General features: G+C 42.1%; 1 protein-coding gene across 6 annotated transcripts in view; it reads left to right on the forward strand.

Moving 5' to 3' along the window:
* LUZP1 (leucine zipper protein 1) overlaps positions 1–19,133 on the forward strand; it is a 96,716-nt gene that overhangs the window by 64,882 nt on the left and 12,701 nt on the right. For all 6 annotated transcript variants that reach the window (XM_054501396.2, XM_054501439.2, XM_054501422.2 and 3 more), the window contains one exon: positions 6,502–6,607. The gene's annotated coding sequence lies outside the window, so the exon portion shown is untranslated. The remainder of the gene's footprint in view (positions 1–6,501; positions 6,608–19,133) is intronic.

The raw sequence follows: 19,133 nt of genomic DNA on the forward strand, positions 1-19,133 counted from the left end.
GGAGGCTGAGACAGGAGAATCGCTTGAAACTGGGAGGTGGAGGTTGCAGTGAGCCGAGATCTTGCCACTGCACTCCAGCCTGGGCAACAGAGTGAGACTTTGTCTTCAAAAAAAAAAGGAAGTAGCAGAGCCGGTTCTTTGAGTGCCAGCTTTCAAGTAGATACATTAATCTCAACCTAGTTTTATCAATTATTTATTAATAAGCACTCCCAAAGTGCACAAAAGTTCTTAAGTTCTTTCTAATTCTGATCTTGTTTATACTCTTCTTTGGTAAGGTTTCTTTGGCAAGGTGAAAAATAACCTGACACGTAGAGATGGGATTGCTGGATTCTAGTTTTGTTTGTCTGTTACTAGCTTCCTAAAAAGGTCTCACAAGTCCCTTTGTTTGCTCATCTGTCATATGAGATAAGAGTATTTGCCTTCTCATCCTAAAGGTTACATAGATTTAAAAAGTTATTCTGGGAGAATTAGAAGCACTTTCAGATGAAAGACATTATTTTACAGCAGTCCTCTATCATAGATAGGTACTGAAATATCTATTATTGATGCAATTTAAGGATTAATGGCAAGACTTAAAATTATTTAAAAAGTTTGAATAATTTATATAACATGAGGTACTCCAATTAATCAAATGATATGCCTCTACTTAGGTCTTTTCGGACCTGTTTATAGTTTCTTCAAGGGCAAATGGAGATAGCATGGTTAAGGATGTCATTCATAGTGTTATTGGAAAGGACAATAGTATATCATTGTTAAATATCATTTAGTCTGGCCTTTTTGTTTGACTGATGAAACTGAGACCCAGAAAGTGTAAAAGACACATCTGAGGTCCAACAATGTCTGTGGTAGAACTAGAGGCTGCCACCCGGGTTTCTCACTCCCCATCCAAGTTTCTCTACACTTAGAGGGTGTGTTGTCTTACTCTCAGTTTCCCGCTTTAGTCAGAAAAGATCACTGGCTCTGGATTCTCTTCTTTCCTTCTTGTTGGCAAGTGGGGTAGGGAGGAGGGGAGTGAGCAAAAGGCAGGCCTTAAAGAAATTGACATGTCTTCTGCAGCTTATGTTTTTTCTTCTACTTTTATCTAGAGTGTTCTGAACTCCAACATGAAGTGACTTGAATGTGAGAAGCGACTCAGTCAGTGATGGCATTCAGGGCAGCTGCTTTTAAAACCACCTAGGTTGGCTCATACATAGCAAACTGCTGGCACTTCCTTAGCCCCATACCCCCTGATTGGTCCCCACCCCATCCTGCCATCAGCCTGTTTACCATGTTGGCTTTTTGGTGAAGAGACTGCACAAGGCAGAAAAACTATTAAAATCCCTCCTGGCTTTTTTCCTGAACAATCCTGAATGCTACTTCAGCAATTATAGGAGGAAAAATAAAATTATTTTCCCCTTGCTTCCTATATAATTTAGGACTACTAGAAAACTCTGTGATCCCAAGTTATTCTGTTTCTCTCTGATACCAATTTTTCTCATAACAGAAAATTATCCCTGTGTACACTTTAGCAAAGGGTCTGAGGGTGGTTTTTCTAGAGACTGAGAATGACCCAGAGTTGTTTCAGTTGAATCATTTCTATTGTTCTACTTCCACATTTCATGACTCTTTCCTCTGTCATCTCCATTCTGTCCTTAAGCCCATTCAGTGAATTAAAAAAATTCAGATACTGTATTTCTGGTCAAAAATTTCCACTTAAATTTTTTTTTTCAGTTTCTCTTCTGAGGTTTACTGTTTTCCCCTTCATTTTGAGCACATTTTCTTTTTTTTTTTTTTCTTTTTTTGAGACGGAGTCTCGTTCTGTCGCCAGGCTGGAGTGCAGTAGCTGGATCTCGGCTCACTGCAAGCTCTGCCTCCCGGATTCAAGCGATTCTCCTGCCTCAGCCTCTCGAGAAGCTGGGACTACAGGCGCACGCCACAACACCCGGCTAATTTTTGTATTTTTAGTAGAGACGGGGTTTCACCATGTTGGTCAGAATGGTCTCGATCTCCTGATCTCGTGATCCGCCCGCCTCGGCCACCCAAAGTGCTGAGATTACAGGCATGAGCCACCGTGTCTGGCCTTGAGCATATTTTCTTTTACCTCATTGATCTTAGTTATAATAGCTGTGTTAATATCTTTGTCTGAGAATTTCAGCATCTGGGTTGTCTTGGAGTTGCCCTCTGCTGATTGTCTTTTCCTTTGCAAATTGCAAATGGGTTTAATTTTTCTAGGTGTTTTTTGTTTGTTTGTTTTGTTTTGTTTTGTTTTGAGACAGGGTCTCAGTCAGTCGCCCAGGCTGGAGTGCAGTGGTGTGGACATGGCTCACTGCAGCCTTGACTACTGGGCTGAAGTGATCCTCCTACCTCAGCCTCCCAGGTAGCTGGGACCACAGGCATGTATCACCACACCTGGCTAATTTTTTTAAATTTATTTTCATTTTTTGTAGAGACAGTGTCTCACTATGTTGCCCAGGCTGGTCTCAAAAACACTTTGGGTTCAGATGATCCTCCTGTCTTGGCCTCCCAAAGTGCCAGGATTAGAGGCATGAGCCACCGTGCCCAGATGCTTTTTCTAGTTCTTTATGTAATTTGGAATTGTATTCTTCACATTGTGAATGTTGTATTGTGAAGACTTTGGTTTCTGTTGATGTTTTTAATTTAGTAGACAATAACTCAGACTCAAAACTGCAAACTCTGTCACACCTGCAGTGGGTCGCAGTTCAAATCTCAGTTCAGTTCTTTTCTCTTTAACTGAGGTCTTTGGATTCTGTCCTATGCTTCCATGGCTCAGGGTTCAGCCAGAGACTGGGTAGAATTTACACACACAACCTGAGACTCTCCTTTTCTAGCTCTTTTTTTTCTTACTTCCCATGATCTGTGGCTGCTCTGGGCTGTTTCTTCAGGACAGAAAGCCTAGGGTTTGTTTTTTGATTGGAACTTCAGCTAGACCAGCCTCAGGCTAGAGATCCAAAAATGAGTTCATTCCATGTCAGCCCTTTCTTCCAACTTTCAACTTATTTTCAAAATCTGCCAGCCCTTGTTCACTTCAGATAGTTTTTGTGTTTTATCCAGAGTATAGTTGTTGTCTGTGGGAGGGTCATACTGAAAGCAGAATTTTGTACTGACATTTTTATCTATTATCAAAGTATTTGGGGGACAAAAATGTTCACTTGAACTTGTTTTGTAACCTTGGGCAAGTCTCCTTTCCTCTCTGGGACTCACTTGCTCCTCTGGGAAATGAGGTGGTTGGACTCTGTGATCTGTAAGGATCCTTTAGTCTCTGCTTCTAGGCAGACAGACACGTACACACATACTACCACCACTATCACCATCAACAGTTACAGAAACAATAAGTGCCAGAAGAGATGCTTGAGGGAAATGATGAGGATGGATCTGTCATGGTGGAAAGCTCTCTAAAGTGGCATCACTAAGGAATTTGAGGATGTTTACAGTCATCCTTTTGTTTTGGGGACAGAGGGCGAGTACGCTGAGGATGCAAGAAGTAAATGGCATTCAGAAGAAAGAAATCAGTTGCTGCTTACTTCTACCCCTTAGAAATATGAGAGAACGTAGACAGTTGAAAACAAATCAGGATTAGCTGGAGTTCCTCTTTCCTTCTGGCAGTGCATTCTGTCTTGTTTTGAAGAGAAAAGCCCCTGGGCCTTAGTAACATGTCAGCAAATTTGGCAGTAGGTGGTAGGTGCTGGGACAGTAGATTTTAGCAGGGGCACTGCTATCACTGTTAGGGCTGCAGAGACCTTAGGGGAGATAGACCAGATTTATGTGACCATTTCTTAGAGTTCAGAATTTTTATGTAGGAGAGGTTTTAGGCTATGGAGAAGAAGGTGTGTGTGTGTGTGGGGGGGTGTGTTTGTGTGTGGGTGTTGTGTGTGTAAGGTGGGTGGGGAGGGGGAAAGAGACAGGTGGTGATGGGGTAGGATGGAAAGTCTGTGGAACTGTCCTAAAACTATTTGAATACCAGTCACACTTACTTTAACTTCCATTGGATTATATTTTAAAAGCAGAGGGTGGAGAGCTAAAGCCTCCCCCACATCCACCTAAGCCATCTCTTGGGTGCTGCCTTGGTATAGATAGTTTTTAAAATTATTTTTAAAGATAGAGCGTCACTCTGTCATCTAAGCTGGAGTGCAGTAGGACAGTTGTGGCTCACAGCAGCCTCAAACTTCTGGGATCCAGGTGATCCTCCCGTCTCAGTCTCCCAAGTAGCTAGGACTATAGGTGCACATCACCATGCCCAGCTAATTAAAAAATTTTTTTTGTAGAGATGGGGGCCTTGCTTTGTTGTTGTCCAGGCTGTTCTTGAACTCCTGGGTTCAAGCAATCCTCCTGCCTTGGCCTCCCAAAGTGCTGGGATTATAGGCATGAGCCACTGTGCCTGGCCTAGATCCTTTTTTATACTTATTTTCTAGCTGTTTTTATTATCAGTAACTTTTTTTTTTTTTTTTTTTGAGACAGCGTCTCACTCTGTCGCCCAGGCTGGAGTGCAGTGGCGCGATCTGGGCTCACCACAAACTCCGCCTCTTGGTTTGAAGAGGTTCTTTTGCCTCAGCTTCCTGGGTAGCTGGGATTATAGGCACATGCCACCATGCCCAGCTGATTTTTGTATTTTTAGTAGAGATGGGGTTTCACCATATTGGCCAGGCTGGTCTTGAACTCCTGACCTCAGGTGATCTGCCCGCCTTGGCCTCCCAAAGTGCTGGGATTACAGGCGTGAGTCACCGTGCCTGGCCGATAACTCTTCTCTTTGGGAGGCTGAGGTGGGAAGATTGCTTGAGGTCACGAGTTTCAGAGCAGCCTGGGTGACATAGTGTGACCCCATCACTACAAAAAAAAATTCTTTTCAAATTTTATTCGCTTGAGGTTTGAGTTACTACTGTTCCCCTCATCGTTTAAGCTGTTTTTAAAAAACTGTCATTATTTGTCCATCATAATTCTAGCCTTCTTGCTCTCTAGGAAGATAGAGGCAGGGATGAATTTGTGTGTGTGTGTGTGTATGTGTGCGTGTTCATGCACGTGCGCAGGTGCATGTATGTGTGCATGTGTGCATGTTTTGGTGGGGGTGTGGAAGTTGGATTAAAGGGACCAATAGTCGTGGAAGGCAGTCACAAGGTGGCTTGCAGGGATGTGTAAGGGAAGCAGTTGTGATGAAAGAAGGGAGGATAGTTTGAATGTAAGATTATGTACAAAAGCTTTAGGTTTACCACTAGCTTAGAAGCTACCTTTCCATTTTCCTCAAGAGTAAGATAACACAAGAAGTTTGACCCAGATCTTCCATCTCTAGTAGCTCTTCTCTAATTTTAGGGGTAAGATTCAATGGGATGGTAGTCTTTTCAACTCTCCTATAGAAGGCTGCTTGTTTCAAAACTGGAGGGTAAGTTTGCAGAAAGAGAAGCTCTATTTTTAGTTCTAATTGATATTGGGTGGTTCAGGGCTCTTTTGAGGACCAAGTCTAGAAGGCAACAAAATGAGAGCCAGCATGGTGAAGGGACTTTCAAAGTCAGACAGACTTGAGTTTAAACTCTGTCATTTAATAACAAGCTGTAAGACCTTGGACAAGTCACTTCTTGAAACTTAAATTCTTTATCTGTAAGGTAGAGGTAACATTATCTTCTTATTGTCTTATATAAAACATAAAGCATAGTGCTCAGGGTTGGTAAATACTCCACAGATGTTTTTTTCCTATCTTCTAGAACATCTTATTTTTAGTAGAATCCTTGCTTTTCTGCTAAATAATTGTGTGATTCACCCTTTCTAAGTTTTAGTTTCCTTCCGTAAAACAAGGACATTTAACTGAAGGTTGAGTATCCCTTATCCGAAATCCCTGGGACCAGAAGTGTTTTAGATTTCAGATTTTTAAAAAAAATTTGCATGTATATAGTGACATGTCTTGGGATAAGACCCAAGTCTAAACATGAAATTCATTTATGTTTCCTATACACGTTATACATATAGCCTGAAAGTTATTTTATTTTTCCCCAGGGGACATTGAATAAACCTGAGTATTGTGTGCCTGTATTTTGACTGCGACCTATCAAATGAGATAGGTATGGAATTTTCCACTTGTGGAGTCATGTGGGCACTCAAAACATTTCAGATTTTGGAGCATTTTGAATTTGGGATTTTCAGATCAGGGATGCTCAACCTGTAGCTGATTTCTGAGATGCTTCCTAGCTGTAAGATGTCATGTACATTTTTAGACTGTTGAGGAATGTTCGGGTGTTTTAATTTAAGCAAAGACAGTGGGTTCTACCCTAGGACCATATCATCTTATAGGAAAGGGGAAGTCTCCTACAGCCAAATTCTTTCTTGACTTTCCTGAGAGAGAAATAGCCAGCTTAGCCAGGTTCCTTTAGTGTCAGGATCTAGATGCAGATCCTACCTTGGCCCCTTGCTGACAGTGAATTGTATGTGAAAGTCTTTGGGAAAGCCCTCTGGGTCACCTCAGTCTTGGTATGATTCATGCATTACCTATCTCTTCCATTCTGTTTATATTCTATCCAGGTCAAGAGACAACTGCCTTTGAAAGATAGCGAGTGACTGTTTCCAAAACAGCAAGCATAGGGAGAGCCGCCGGAAGTATTGACGGAAAGCTTGAATTACCTACATGGTAAGTATGTTGTACAGTGAAACCTGGGTGTACCAATAGAATTGGGTGGTTTCTGAAGCCACTATAATTTTGCCACTATTGGAAGTGGGGAGGAAAGTCAGTATTTGTGATGGCCTGTTATGAACCAAATACTATGCTGAGTAACCAACCAACCTGATGAGGGTGAAAAATCCTTGCATGAAGTCAGCAACCGTAAGAATTAGGCCACCCTTAAGAAGTAGCTACCATTTATTGAATATTTACTCTATGTCGGGCGCAGTCCTGTTGGACATGTTATCTCCCTACCAATCCTGTGAGGTAAGTACTGTTGTCATCACCACAAGGAAACAAGCTTAAAGAGGTTAAATAACTCTTCCAAGTTCACACAAGTAGTAGAACTATGTTTCAAACCTGCATTATTTTCTTTCCTTTTTTTCTGAGACTGGGTTTCACTCCCATTGCCCAGGCTGGAGGGCGGCGGCATGATCATGGCTCACTGCAGCCTTGACTTCCTGGGCTCAGGTGATCCTCCCACCTCAGCCTCCCTAGTAACTGGGACTACAGGTGTGCACCACCATGCCCAGCTAATTTTTTTTGTAGAGACTGGGTCTCTCTGTATTGTCCAGGCTGGTCTCAAACTGCTGGGCTAAAGCAGTCCTCCTGCCTTAGTCTCCCAAAGTGCTGGGATTACAGGCATGAGCCACCACCCTAGTGGGTTATTTTCATTACACTATAATGTTTCCCTTTTGAGAAAGTTACTTTTTGGTTGAGGCTGTGACTGATTTAACCTTGGAAAAGCAAAGCAAAATACAAAACCTTTTGATCAACAACTAGGTTCTTTTCCTAGCCATTTATGGATTTTATGTGCCAATATTTTATTGGTTGGTGTTGGCTAAGGCAGAGGAGAGCACTAATGAAATAGAAGAGATAGAAGTGAGAACTTGAACAGTCAGTGGCCAAGAGACCCGGTGGTCTTGGTTGCTACTGATAGCTGGATGATAGAGAAAGCTTCCCTAGGAAAGTAGAGCAATAGGGTAGCTGAGAATGAGTGGGAAATGGGTTCTCGTCATAGCAGTGACTGGGCATAGGAAAGGAATCTTAACAAAGCCTCTTGCTCTCACGTCAACCCCTCTGAGGAAATAGGTGTAGTTAGGGATAATACAGAACTCTTCTTGAAGGAGTGGAAAAATTCAAGGCAAACTCTTGCCCTGTATTTTTTTTATTTTTTGCAAGGCGGAGTCTTGCTCTGTTGCCCAGGCTGGAGTGCACTGGTGCGATCTTGGCTCACTGCCTCTGCAAACCTCCGCCTCCTGGGCTCAAGTGATTCTCCTGTCTCAGCCTCCCGAGTAGCTGGGATTACAAGTGTGTGCCACCACGCCTGGGCTAATTTTCGTATTTTTCGTAGAGACAGGGTTTCACCGTGTTGGCCAGGCTGGTCTTGAACTCCTGACCTCAGGTGATCCGCCCACCTCGGCCTCCCAGAGTGCTGGGATTACAAGTGTGAGCCACTGCACCCAGCCTACACATACCTATTACACATAAAATATTTCGCTATATACTGGGGCTAATGTTCTGATGACAAAAATTGACCACTTACTACATGCCTTAGTTATTGGAACTAAGTATACTGCATTAAACAAAACAGAAAAAGTCCTTGCTCTCAAGGATTATATTCTAATGGGTAGAAACAGATAAAAATGAATAATTAGATATAAATAAATAAACAGGTAAACAGACAAATAACATCCACTAGATAGTACATGCTAAGAAGACAAAAAAGCAGCGTAAGGTGATAGTGGTGGGGAGCTGAGGGATTGCTCCTTTATGTACAGCAATCAAGGAAGGCCTCTGATGAGGTGATATTTTAAGCTAAGATCTAAAAGAAGTGAGGAGTCTGGCCAGGGAGATATCTGGGGGAAAAGCATCCTAGGCAGAGGGAACAGCAGGTATAAAATCTCTGAGGGATGAGTGTAACTGGTCCTGTATAAGGACCCATAAGGAGGCCGCGTGGCTGGAGTGGAGTAGTAGGGAAGGAGCAGCAGATGAGTGATGGGACCTAGATCATGTAGGGCCTTACAGCCATGTGACACCTTTGGAGTGCATTGTATTCTAAGTGAGGTGCACTAAAGAGTTTAGAGCAGAGGACTGACTTGATCTGACTGATGTTTTAAAAGGCCTACTCTGGTTGTTGTGGGAGAACAGACTGTGGAGGGTGGGGAAGGATGAACAATGATGGGAGCGAGCAGGGAGGCAAGTTAGGAAGCTTTTGCAGTAATCAGTAGTCCAGGGCAGGGATGATGGTAGGTTGGACCTGGGTGGTAGTGGTGGCTAACCAGAAAGCAATGGATTCTAGACATATTTTGAAGGCTCTCAAATTCTAATTCTCCCCATAGACATGTTTGATTTTTTTTTTTAATTTAAATTTTTGGTTTTGTTTTTTGAGACAGGGTCTCACTCTGTCACACAGGCTGGAGTATAGTGGTGTGATCTCAGCTCATTGTAGCTTCGACCTCCCAGGCTCAGTTGATCCTCCCACCTTAGCCTCCTGAGAAGTTGGGACTACAGGTGCATGCCACCACTCCCAGCTAAATTTTGTATTTTTTGTAGAGAAAGGGTTTCACCATGTTGCCGAGGCTGGTCTTGAACTCCTGGGCTCAAGCTGTCTGCCTGCCTCAGCCTCCCAAAGTGCGCTAGGATTATAGGCATGAGCCACTGTGCCCGTTTGAGAGATGTTTGATTTATTTGGAGTTAACGTCTGGGTCACAGGGGTTTGAGGATGTCATTGGAAACTTGACAGTGGTCTCTGGTAAAATTCTAAAATTGATTGATCAAAGAATGAGAACAGTGACCCCTAGAAGCCAGCTTGTGTTCACTAAGAATAAATCATGCTAGCTGATAACAATTCTTTTTTTTCTTTAAGCCTTGCCATGATTTTATTTAAACGATCGGTACAAGTTCAGTATAAAAATATTAGAGAATAGACATAAGCAAAAACAGAAAAAAAGCACATTATCCAGAGATAATTACCATATAGCAGTTTGATATATATCAGAGCATTTCATTTTTGGAAAGATTCCTAGGTCACTGGAGGATTGGAATGTACTACAAAGGTAATGTGTCTTAAGTGCTAAAATTAGGTATTTAATGTTTTCTCACGTGATCCCAAGACAAAAAAAAAATTTGACCTGGCTTTGGAGCTTGTTGAGTAATTGCACTCAGGAATTGTAGTAGATCAGTGTTAATCTATAGGAGGTGTTTTTAATGACATTCTATAGGGCTGTTTTTGGTTATATTTTGTTTTTGAACATCAATTTGGATGAAGATATAGAAAAGACATGCCTATGAGACTTAAATAGTGAATGTTTGCAGGCTAGACAGTGTAGAGAATATTTAGTCAAGGGATTGAAACTAAGAAGTTGAAATCCAAAAATAATAAATAATAATTTAAGCTGAAACTTACATGACACTTATTATGGACCAGGTACTAGTATAAGCAATTTTACGCATACCGTAACTTTATAGGTATTGAAGCATAGAGAAGTCAAATGACTTATCCAGGGTCACACAGCTAGTAGCTAGTACAGTCAGGGTTTGAACTTAGGCTGCCTGGCTTCAGAGTTCGTAAACTTTAATCATTGTATCACATTGCCTGCAAAAGAATTAAGCCCCATATTTCAGTTATTAAAAATGAGATTTAACAGTTTATTTGGAAACAAAGCCAGTATGAACCTACAAACTGGTACTGTGGCTACCAGATTAGTTCATACAATCTTGGACTTCATTATTAGAACTGGGCAAGACCAGGTCATCTTTCATCCATCCCACCCTTTTACCCCATTGCTACTGTCCTGATTCAGGCCCTTATCCCATCTCTTGCTTTGACTATTACAATAGCACCCTAGTTTATCCTGCTAGAATGGTCTTTCAAAAACTGCAGTTCTGATTGTATTACTCCCTTACTTAATCCCTTTGTCCAATACAGGTTGCAAATTTGCTTCCCATATCCACTTGCAGGCATGTGTGTTTTGGAGGGCCTATACAGTGGTGTTCTTTTTATTTCCTCTTTTTTGAAATCTGAATTCATTGGCTACATTTAAGAGATTACATATAAAAGTAGGGCATAGCCCCTGTTAGCTGTGGGTGGCAAGCCACCCAGGCGCCGAGGCAAGAGACTGAGGACATGAACTCTTCCAGTATAATAAAATATAAAACAAAAATAGTTATACCAGATATAGATCTTAGATGTGATTGTATATGAATATCATTAATCATTAGTTTGTAGCAATTACTTTTTATTCCAATATTATAATAATCCTTGCTCTATAATCATAGCCTAGGAAAAACCAGGCCATACAGAGATAGGAGCTGAGGGGACATAGCGAGGAGTGACCAGAAGACAAGAGTGCGAGCCTTCTGTTATGCCCGGACAGGGCCACCAGAGGGCTCCTTGGTCTAGCGGTGACGCCAGCGTCTGGGAAGACGCCCATTGCCAGGCGGACTGTGGTCTAGCGGTAGCGAAAAGTGTCAGGAAACAACACCTGCTACTTAGTAGACCAGGAAAGGGAGCCTCCCTTTCCCCGGGGGAGTTGAGAGAAGACTCTGCTCCTCCACCTCTTGTGGAGGGCCTGACATCAGTCAGGCCTGCCCACGGTTATCCGGAGGCCTAACCGTCTCCCTGTGATGCCGTGCTTCAGTGGTCACACTCCTAGTCCACCTTCATGTTCCATCCTGTACACCTGGCTCTGCCTTCTAGATAGCAGTAGTAAATTAGTGAAAGTACTAATAGTCCCTGATATGCAGAAATAATGGCGTAAGCTGTCTTTCTCTCTGTCTCCTCTCTCTGCCTCGGCTGCCAGGCAGGGAAGAGCCCCCTGTCCAGTGGACACGTGACCCACGTGACCTTACCTATCATTGGAGGCGACTCACATTCTTTACCCTGCCCCTTGTGCCTTGTATCCAATAAATAACAGCTCAGCCAGACATTCGGGGCCACTACCGGTCTCCGCGCATTGGTGGTAGTGGTCCCCCGGGCCCAGCTGTCTTTTCTTTTATCTCTTTGTCTTGTGTCTTTATTTCTATACTCTCTCATCGCCGCACATGGGGAGAAACCCACCGACCCTGTGGGGCTGGTCCCTACACTTAGCCATAGTCCTTCTAGGCCCTTTAACTCATTTAAGTCATTGGCCTGATCTCTTTGGCACTTGCATTTCAGCCTTTGGCATAAAGGCTAAGCATCTTTCCTAGAATGTAGTGCCTAGATCAGAAAATAGTCCCCTTTATGTAAATTTGGCCGTACAGAATACAATAAAACTATTACATTATTTACAAAACATTTATAAGGTTCCTACCTTGCCCCTGTCACTGTATTCAGTGCCCAGGACTGAAAAATGAAGATAACACAGTCCCTGCTCTCAGAGCCCAGCAGAGGATGACAGATATTTTAAGTATCATGGATATAGTGATAGAAGCATCTACAGAATTTAGGATGGTACATTTCTCTTGTGGGGAAGGATGGTTCGAAAAGGCCTCAGAGAACAGATGCATTAAAAGATGTTTACCACTGGGCCAGGCGTGGTGGGTCACACCTGTAATCCCAGCACTTTGGGAGGCCAAGGCTTGTGGATCACTTGAGGTCAGGAGTTCAAGACCAGTGTTGGCAACATAGTGAAACCCTGTCTCTACTAAAAATAGAAAAATTAGCTGGGCGTGGTGGCACACACCTGTAATCCCAGCTACTCGGGAGGCTGAGGCAGTTCTCGAGAATCCCTTGAACCCGGCAAACGAAGGTTGCAGTGAGCTGAGATCGTGCCACTTCACTCCAACCTGGACGATGGAAGGAGATTCCGTCTCAAAAAAAAAAAAAAAAGAAAAAAGAAAAAAAGATGTTTACCATTGGAATGGCTGTGGGTTGCGGGGGGCTTGGAAGGAAAGGAGATAAGGGAATGTTCCTCAAATAGTACGCCTTCAGCCTCTGAACTTACTGTGACATTTCAGGGGCCTCAAACCTACCACCCAGACCTTACCAGTTAATTGCTCTTCCCCTTGTGTCTCTGTTGTCAGCCATGCTGAATTAAATTCCCCGAATGCAGCATTGTTTTGTTAGTTTGTTCACTCCCTCCCTCCTTCCCTCTCTCCCTCTCTCTCTCCCTCTCTTCCTCCCTCCCTCCTTCCCAATAAACAACTATTTTATACTCTTTATGTACTAGGCACTGTTCAAGGGGCAGGGAATACAGCAGTAAAAAAATTACAAACACAAAAAAGTACACTTCTGACCTCATGCATCCTACTTTCTGGTAAGAAGAATCAACGTAAATAAATTTACAAGTAATCAGGTGGTTAAATGTGCCAAGAAGAAAAATAAGTAGGGTATCTTACCTTAGAGCTGTCCAAAGATGGAGTGAGTTGTATCGGGAGGAAGTGACTGTCATTCTTGTCATTAGAAGTGTTTGAATGCAAACTGAGTAACTACTTGCTAGATAACGTCCGCATTGAGTGGGAGGTTGGACTAGATGATCTCTAAATCCTTTCCAACATGAAGAATCTCTATATGCTAGCTGGGTCCCTAACTCTTGAGTTTGCATATCCAAAATACATGAATTTGTGATTCTGGAAAAAATAATGTAAGCCCTGTAATTAGATAGAAATGTGCAAGAATTGATGGTGAGGCTTAGACAGCCTAAGATTTTAAAACAGTTAACTACAAGTGGTCAGGAGGAAGCTGCTTGAAAATAGCTCTTGGCCAGGGCCAGTGGCTCGCGTCTGTAATCCCAGTACTTTAGAAGGCTCGAAGGGCGAAGTGGGAGGATGGCTTGAGTCCAGGAGTTTGGGACCAGCCTGGTCAGCATAGAGACCCCTTCTCTCCAAAAAAAAAAAAATGAGAAAAATTAGCCAGGCATGGTGGCATGTGCCTGTAGTCCCAGCTGCTTGGGAGACTTAAGGTGGGAGAATTGCTTGAGGCTAGAAGGTGGAAGCTGCAGTGAGCTGTGATAGCTCCACTGCATGACAGCCTGGTAGACCCTGTCTCAATAAAAATAAATAAAATAAAATAATAAAATAAAATAAAATAAAAATATAAAATGGCTCCCATTATCCTTTAGATCAGAGATTGGCAAATTCTGGCAGACAGGCCCACTGTCTTTTGCTTTTTAAATTTTTAATAATTTATTTAAGTAGAGACAGGGTCTTGCAGTATTGCTAAGACTGGCCTTGAACTCCTGGCCTCAAGCAATCCTCTCCCCTCATCTTCCCAAAGTGCTGGGATTACAGGCATGAGCTACCATGTCCTCCCCACTGCTTGTTTTTTTTTTAAATCAAGTTTAATTGAAACATAGTTATGTTCATTCACTTCTGTACAGTATATATGTGGTTGCTTCATCACTACATTGTCAGAGTTCAGTAGCTGGAATAGAAACCTTAGATCCTATAAAGCCTAAAATATTTACTCTCAAACTAAGTTTGCATACTTATATGTATACTATCAAACTTTTTAAAAAAAAGTTTGCCGACCCCTCTTTAAATGACTATTGGGAACAGGAAGTGAATCATGGCAGCTGTGTTGGGAGAAGGGGCAGGGCAGCCCTGATTATGTTCTATTTCAGACCTTCCTGATCTGCCAGGACAGGAAGAAGAGCCACCCTCCAAAATGCTGGATGGGGCCACTTGGAACTGGGTTCAGGAACTTTGATAGAAAGAGCCCTGAATGAGAAACAGTTGGCACTGTATGTTGCTAGCGTGAATTAGAACTGAGCCAGGTACTAATGTAGGGGAAGTTGGCATGAAAAGTGAGACTGTCCTTCCCTTTGTAAAAACCTTCTTATGATTTCCCAAGGTTTAATATAAACAATTTCCTTCCCAGACCCCACCCTTAGGCACATTTAATCACTTCTTCTGAGCTTCCGGTTATATGTATGATGGTACAATATACTAAGGAAAAAAAAGCAGGATAGAAGACAGGACACGAAAGGGTGGGTGCTATCTTATGTAAGCTGGCCAGGGAAGGCTTCTTTATCTTTGTTTTATAATTGGTTATATCTGTATGATTCCTTAAAGGCAAGGGTAAGATTTTCTACTTGTCTTGGCAAAATGCTGGGTGCATCATAGGTGTTCTATAAATGTCTGCTAAATAAATGAATTTTGCCTGGATAAACATACTTAACACAGAGTAAGGGAGGCAGTAGGAAGAGAGGTGTCTACTTTGCTTTTGGATGATCCAGGAGGTAGCAAAGCATTTCTTACTCTGGCTACTTAGGGCCAAAAGGTCAGAGATAAGTGACCTCCTAACCCCATTTTCAGTCTAGTTCCTTGTTTACTCTGGGGAGAAGGGATGATCTTAGTGAATCACTATTTTTAGGAGGATTCTCCCTGATGAAACTTACTTTAGGTATGCCTAGGACTTTTCAAAGTGCTTTTGCTAACTTTATTGCATAGTGTTGCTGTAAGGTAGTTGATATTCTTTTATTTTTTCAGAGGAACTAAAGCATAGAGAAAATCAGTGACTTGGCCAAACAGTATGGTATTCTTAAAATAATATAAACTTTGGAATTGGACCTAGATTCGCTCTGACTATCCTTGCTAGCTGTGTACTTTGGGAAAATTTGAGAGTCCTTGCCCCATAAGGTTATTGTGAAAGCTGAATAGAATAATAGTAGTAGCTTACTGTTTGTTGTGACTTATGTGCAAGGTATTCTGCTAAGCATTTTACATGCCCAGGGATTACCATATTGTCTTTGTGTGGACATTGAGGGAAAACCTCCGTGGAGTAATGTAGGAACATGTAAAGTAAATGATCTGAGATTCCTGATACCTGCAGGAATCATGTATATAAGGTACTTAGTATTGCCTGTAGTATAGTACTGCCCTATTTGTGGTTGTACTTATCTGTTCCTTTATACTCTTTTGTCATTGTTAGTTTGTTTATAGAGTAGTGCTCAGAACTCCTCATTTTGTAAAAATGCTTAAGAGTTTATAAGGAGGTGATTTTGCATAATGGGAAGAATCCTGAATATAGAATCAGGAGACTGAAGTCCTTGACTTTGCTAAACTGCTGGAAAAAGCACAGTATTTACTTCTGAGTCCGTTTCCTTGTTTCTAAAATAAGGGGTTTGAATGAAGTAAGTGATTTTATTTTAAATAAAAGCTATGTAGAATTCTTTATTTAATAAAGTCATGTAGGGGAAGCCCAATATGGTAAGAAGCTAAAATCAGTTGCTTTGGTTGAGTAAGTGAAAGGAGCCTGGAGTTCAGCCTGCTCAAAATATCTCCCCTGTTGTCTTTCCCCTAAATGACCCCAAGGGGATTTGCTGAGTCTAGTTTGAAAACCAGTTGACTAAATGATCTTTAGCTACCTTCTGGCTCTGAAATCTCATTCTGAGGAGTGGAGGAAGATCCAGAAATGTTTTCTACTACTTCTCCAACACTTGGTCGGATAACTAGAGCTGGATACTCTGTGAGTGCTGTGGTTTTGGTATCTGTGTCCTGTTAACTAGAGCTGGACACCCTGTGAGTGCTGTGGGTTTGGTATCTGTGTCCTGTTAACTAGAGCTGGACACCCTGTGAGTGCTGTGGGTTTGGTATCTGTGTCCTGTGAGTGCTGTGGGTTTGAATCTGTGTCCTGTGAGTGCTGTGGGTTTGAATCTGTGTCCTGTGAGTGCTGTGGATTTGAATCTGTGTCCTGTGAGTGCTGTGGGTTTGAATCTGTGTCCTGTTTGTGTGGCACAGACCTGCAAGAAAGGGCTTCCCAGCGGGTCAGGGGGAGAGTGTTGTGGTTGAGACATTGTGCAGGTGGCACAGGGCTAGGGATGAGATCATTCAGAGCATTACCACAGGGCCTGAGATTCTGTGCTGTCTGTTCACTCTTGCCATCTGTTTTCTCCTTTGTAATCCATGATTAGGTCATGGACATTCTTATTATTTTCTGTTAATGGTCATTGCCAAAGGGCCGACAAACTATTTGATAATTAGGAGGCTCACTCATCAGTCAAATTCATCGAATTTTCAGCATTCCCTGTGTGCTAGGCTCCCTGCTGGGTACTGAGAATATAGTGGTGACACAAGTTGGAGAGAAGAATCGAGTAAATAAAACTGCAATAGAGTGTGATAGATTCTGTGATGGGAACCATGTAGCAGACTGTGAAAGCAAAAAAGAGAGGCCCAGATCTGGCCTGGGGTTTGAAGAAGGCACTCCAGAATTTTCCAGAAGGATGCCTTGTCTAAAGTGGGATCTGAAGAAATGAGAAGGAATCAAACTAGTGAGGGCCCAGAGGGAAGAGGGAGGGCGAGGATGTAGATGAAGAGGCTGGTGGGGCCACATCATGAAGGGCTTTGGGTGCCATCATGGGGAATTTGGACTTTATCCTGACAGTAGCCAGGACCTTTATAGAGAGTTTTAAGCAGTGGTGTGTAATACTTGCTTTCTCTGTATGTTTCCAGTAAGTATTTGCTACATATTTACTGGGTTTAGCTTTTTCATTGCCTGTACTAGTTGATTCATATCATCCAGAGTCTTGAATAAAACATAAAATTGGCACTAAAAGCCAAATAAATAAAACAGTGGTATAATTCCCAGACTCTCCTAATTCAGAATTATGATAATTTATAGATGGGGCTATACTAAGGTTTAACGTTTCCTTCTTTTGAAAAAGAGATTGTGAAAACTATAGTATAAGCTAGTATAAATAAGATGTGCTGAGAGAATGCTACAGTTTGAGGATAAGCTGGGTTTTCTTTAACAGCTTTATTGAGATACGCTTTATGTATCGTGAAGTTTATCTCTTTAAAATACACAATTTAATGGTTTAAGCATATTTATGAGGATATGCTGTTTTAAAGCACTTTATAGATGAATCATATATCATTTGTCTTCCAGTGACTACGATGGCAACACAGATCCTTTGTATCATACACTCATTTAAAATTGGTGTGTGGTCTAAACTTAATTAAGTCCCCCCAAACCAACCCTGTGTGTAAATTGACAAGGTTTTAACTGTACCACTGGGCAGAAGGCCAAAGGCAAGAGTTTTTAAAAGGGAAAAGGTTTCTTTTTAAAAACATAAACTATAGGAGGTTTTTTCCCTCTCCATTTTTGAGAATGAGGAAGCAGGTAGGCTGGGGAAAGGAGAAGGGGGACCAAAAGAGGCAAAGATGAGAGGACAGAGAAAGATGTACCCAGAGAAGCAGAGTGATGGACAGGGAGCAATAATCGGGGTGGGCAAAATCTGAATGGAAGCGGAAGGCGTGGTCTTTTCAACACCTTCAAGCGTTGGTGTTTTTGAGGAGCTGAGCTTGGGCTCCATCTGGTGGCTCTAGGCTTATAGTGCAGCCATTAGAAGAATCAGGCTTGGAGAGAATTGGCATTTGGCGTCTCCTCCAGGCCCAATTTCAGTTGTTTTTCTTTTGCCCTGAGCTTTCTCATAGGATCATTGTCGGAGTCATTTCTTCCCTCTCCAGTGGTGGCTGTTTTTCTCTTATGTCTCAGACTGTTTCTTCACTCTTATCCTTGAGTTTTACATGTAATCTTATTGGACGACATCACCGGATACCCTATTGTTGCTGCCATCTATTGACGCCCTGAGTCACTGCCCCTAACTTCTCAACAACTTCGGATTCTGTCTTAACATCACTCTTTCCAGCACTATTCCTGTTGATTTATGGTGCTTACATGCTGGTGACCCTTGCAACACCTTTACCTCTCAATTATTTCTCTCTTCTAATGATCTTGTTTTCTACTTCTCCCTACTCCCCCACAGGATTCCTATGATTATGCCTTCGTTTTTGACATTATCAATAACTACAGTCCCTCCGTGATTTCAATTCCTTGAAGTCCCTCTCTGATTTCTGTCTTCTATATTTCAGGCTTAGTTTCCTTTGGTACCTGGTACTCTTACTCCAACAAGCCTTCAAGTCCCCTTGGGACCTTCAATTCATTAGTTTCTATTATATTTTCACTATTCTTCACCTCCTTCTGTACTGAGTGAAATTAAGTCCCTCACACACATCCTCTGCTCTCCTGTCCTTCTTTTGCTTTGTTCTGCAGTGCTTCGATCTGGTTCAGTCCAACTCTGGTTTCTCTATTCTTTTGTCTGTTCAGCCAGCTGAACAAGACTGGAGAAAAAGATAGAACTTTGTGGATTGGTTTCACTTTAAATCGTTACCAAGAATTTCAAATGGGCCCTTACACATCTAATATACATCACATACACATGTCCCAAATGAGACTCCTCATCTTCCTTCTCAGACTGCTCCATCTAAGGTCATCTCCATTTGAATTGATGATAATGCTGTCCCTCTACAAATTCAGCCCAGCCACCTTAGAGTCTACCTTAATTCCTGTCTATCTATCTGTCTATCTGCTTATTTATTTAGAGACAGGGTCTTGATCTGTCACCCTGGCTGGAATACAGTGGCACAGTCATAGCTCACTGGAACCTTAAACTCCTGGGCTTAAGCAGTCTTCTTGCCTCAGCCTACCAAGTAGCTGGGACTACAAGTATATGCCACTGTACCTTCTAATTTTATTTTATTTTACCGTTTTTTATAGAGACGGGATCTT

Source organism: Pongo pygmaeus, chromosome 1 (genome assembly GCF_028885625.2).
Source record: "Pongo pygmaeus isolate AG05252 chromosome 1, NHGRI_mPonPyg2-v2.0_pri, whole genome shotgun sequence".
Taxonomy (NCBI): domain Eukaryota; kingdom Metazoa; phylum Chordata; class Mammalia; order Primates; family Hominidae; genus Pongo; species Pongo pygmaeus.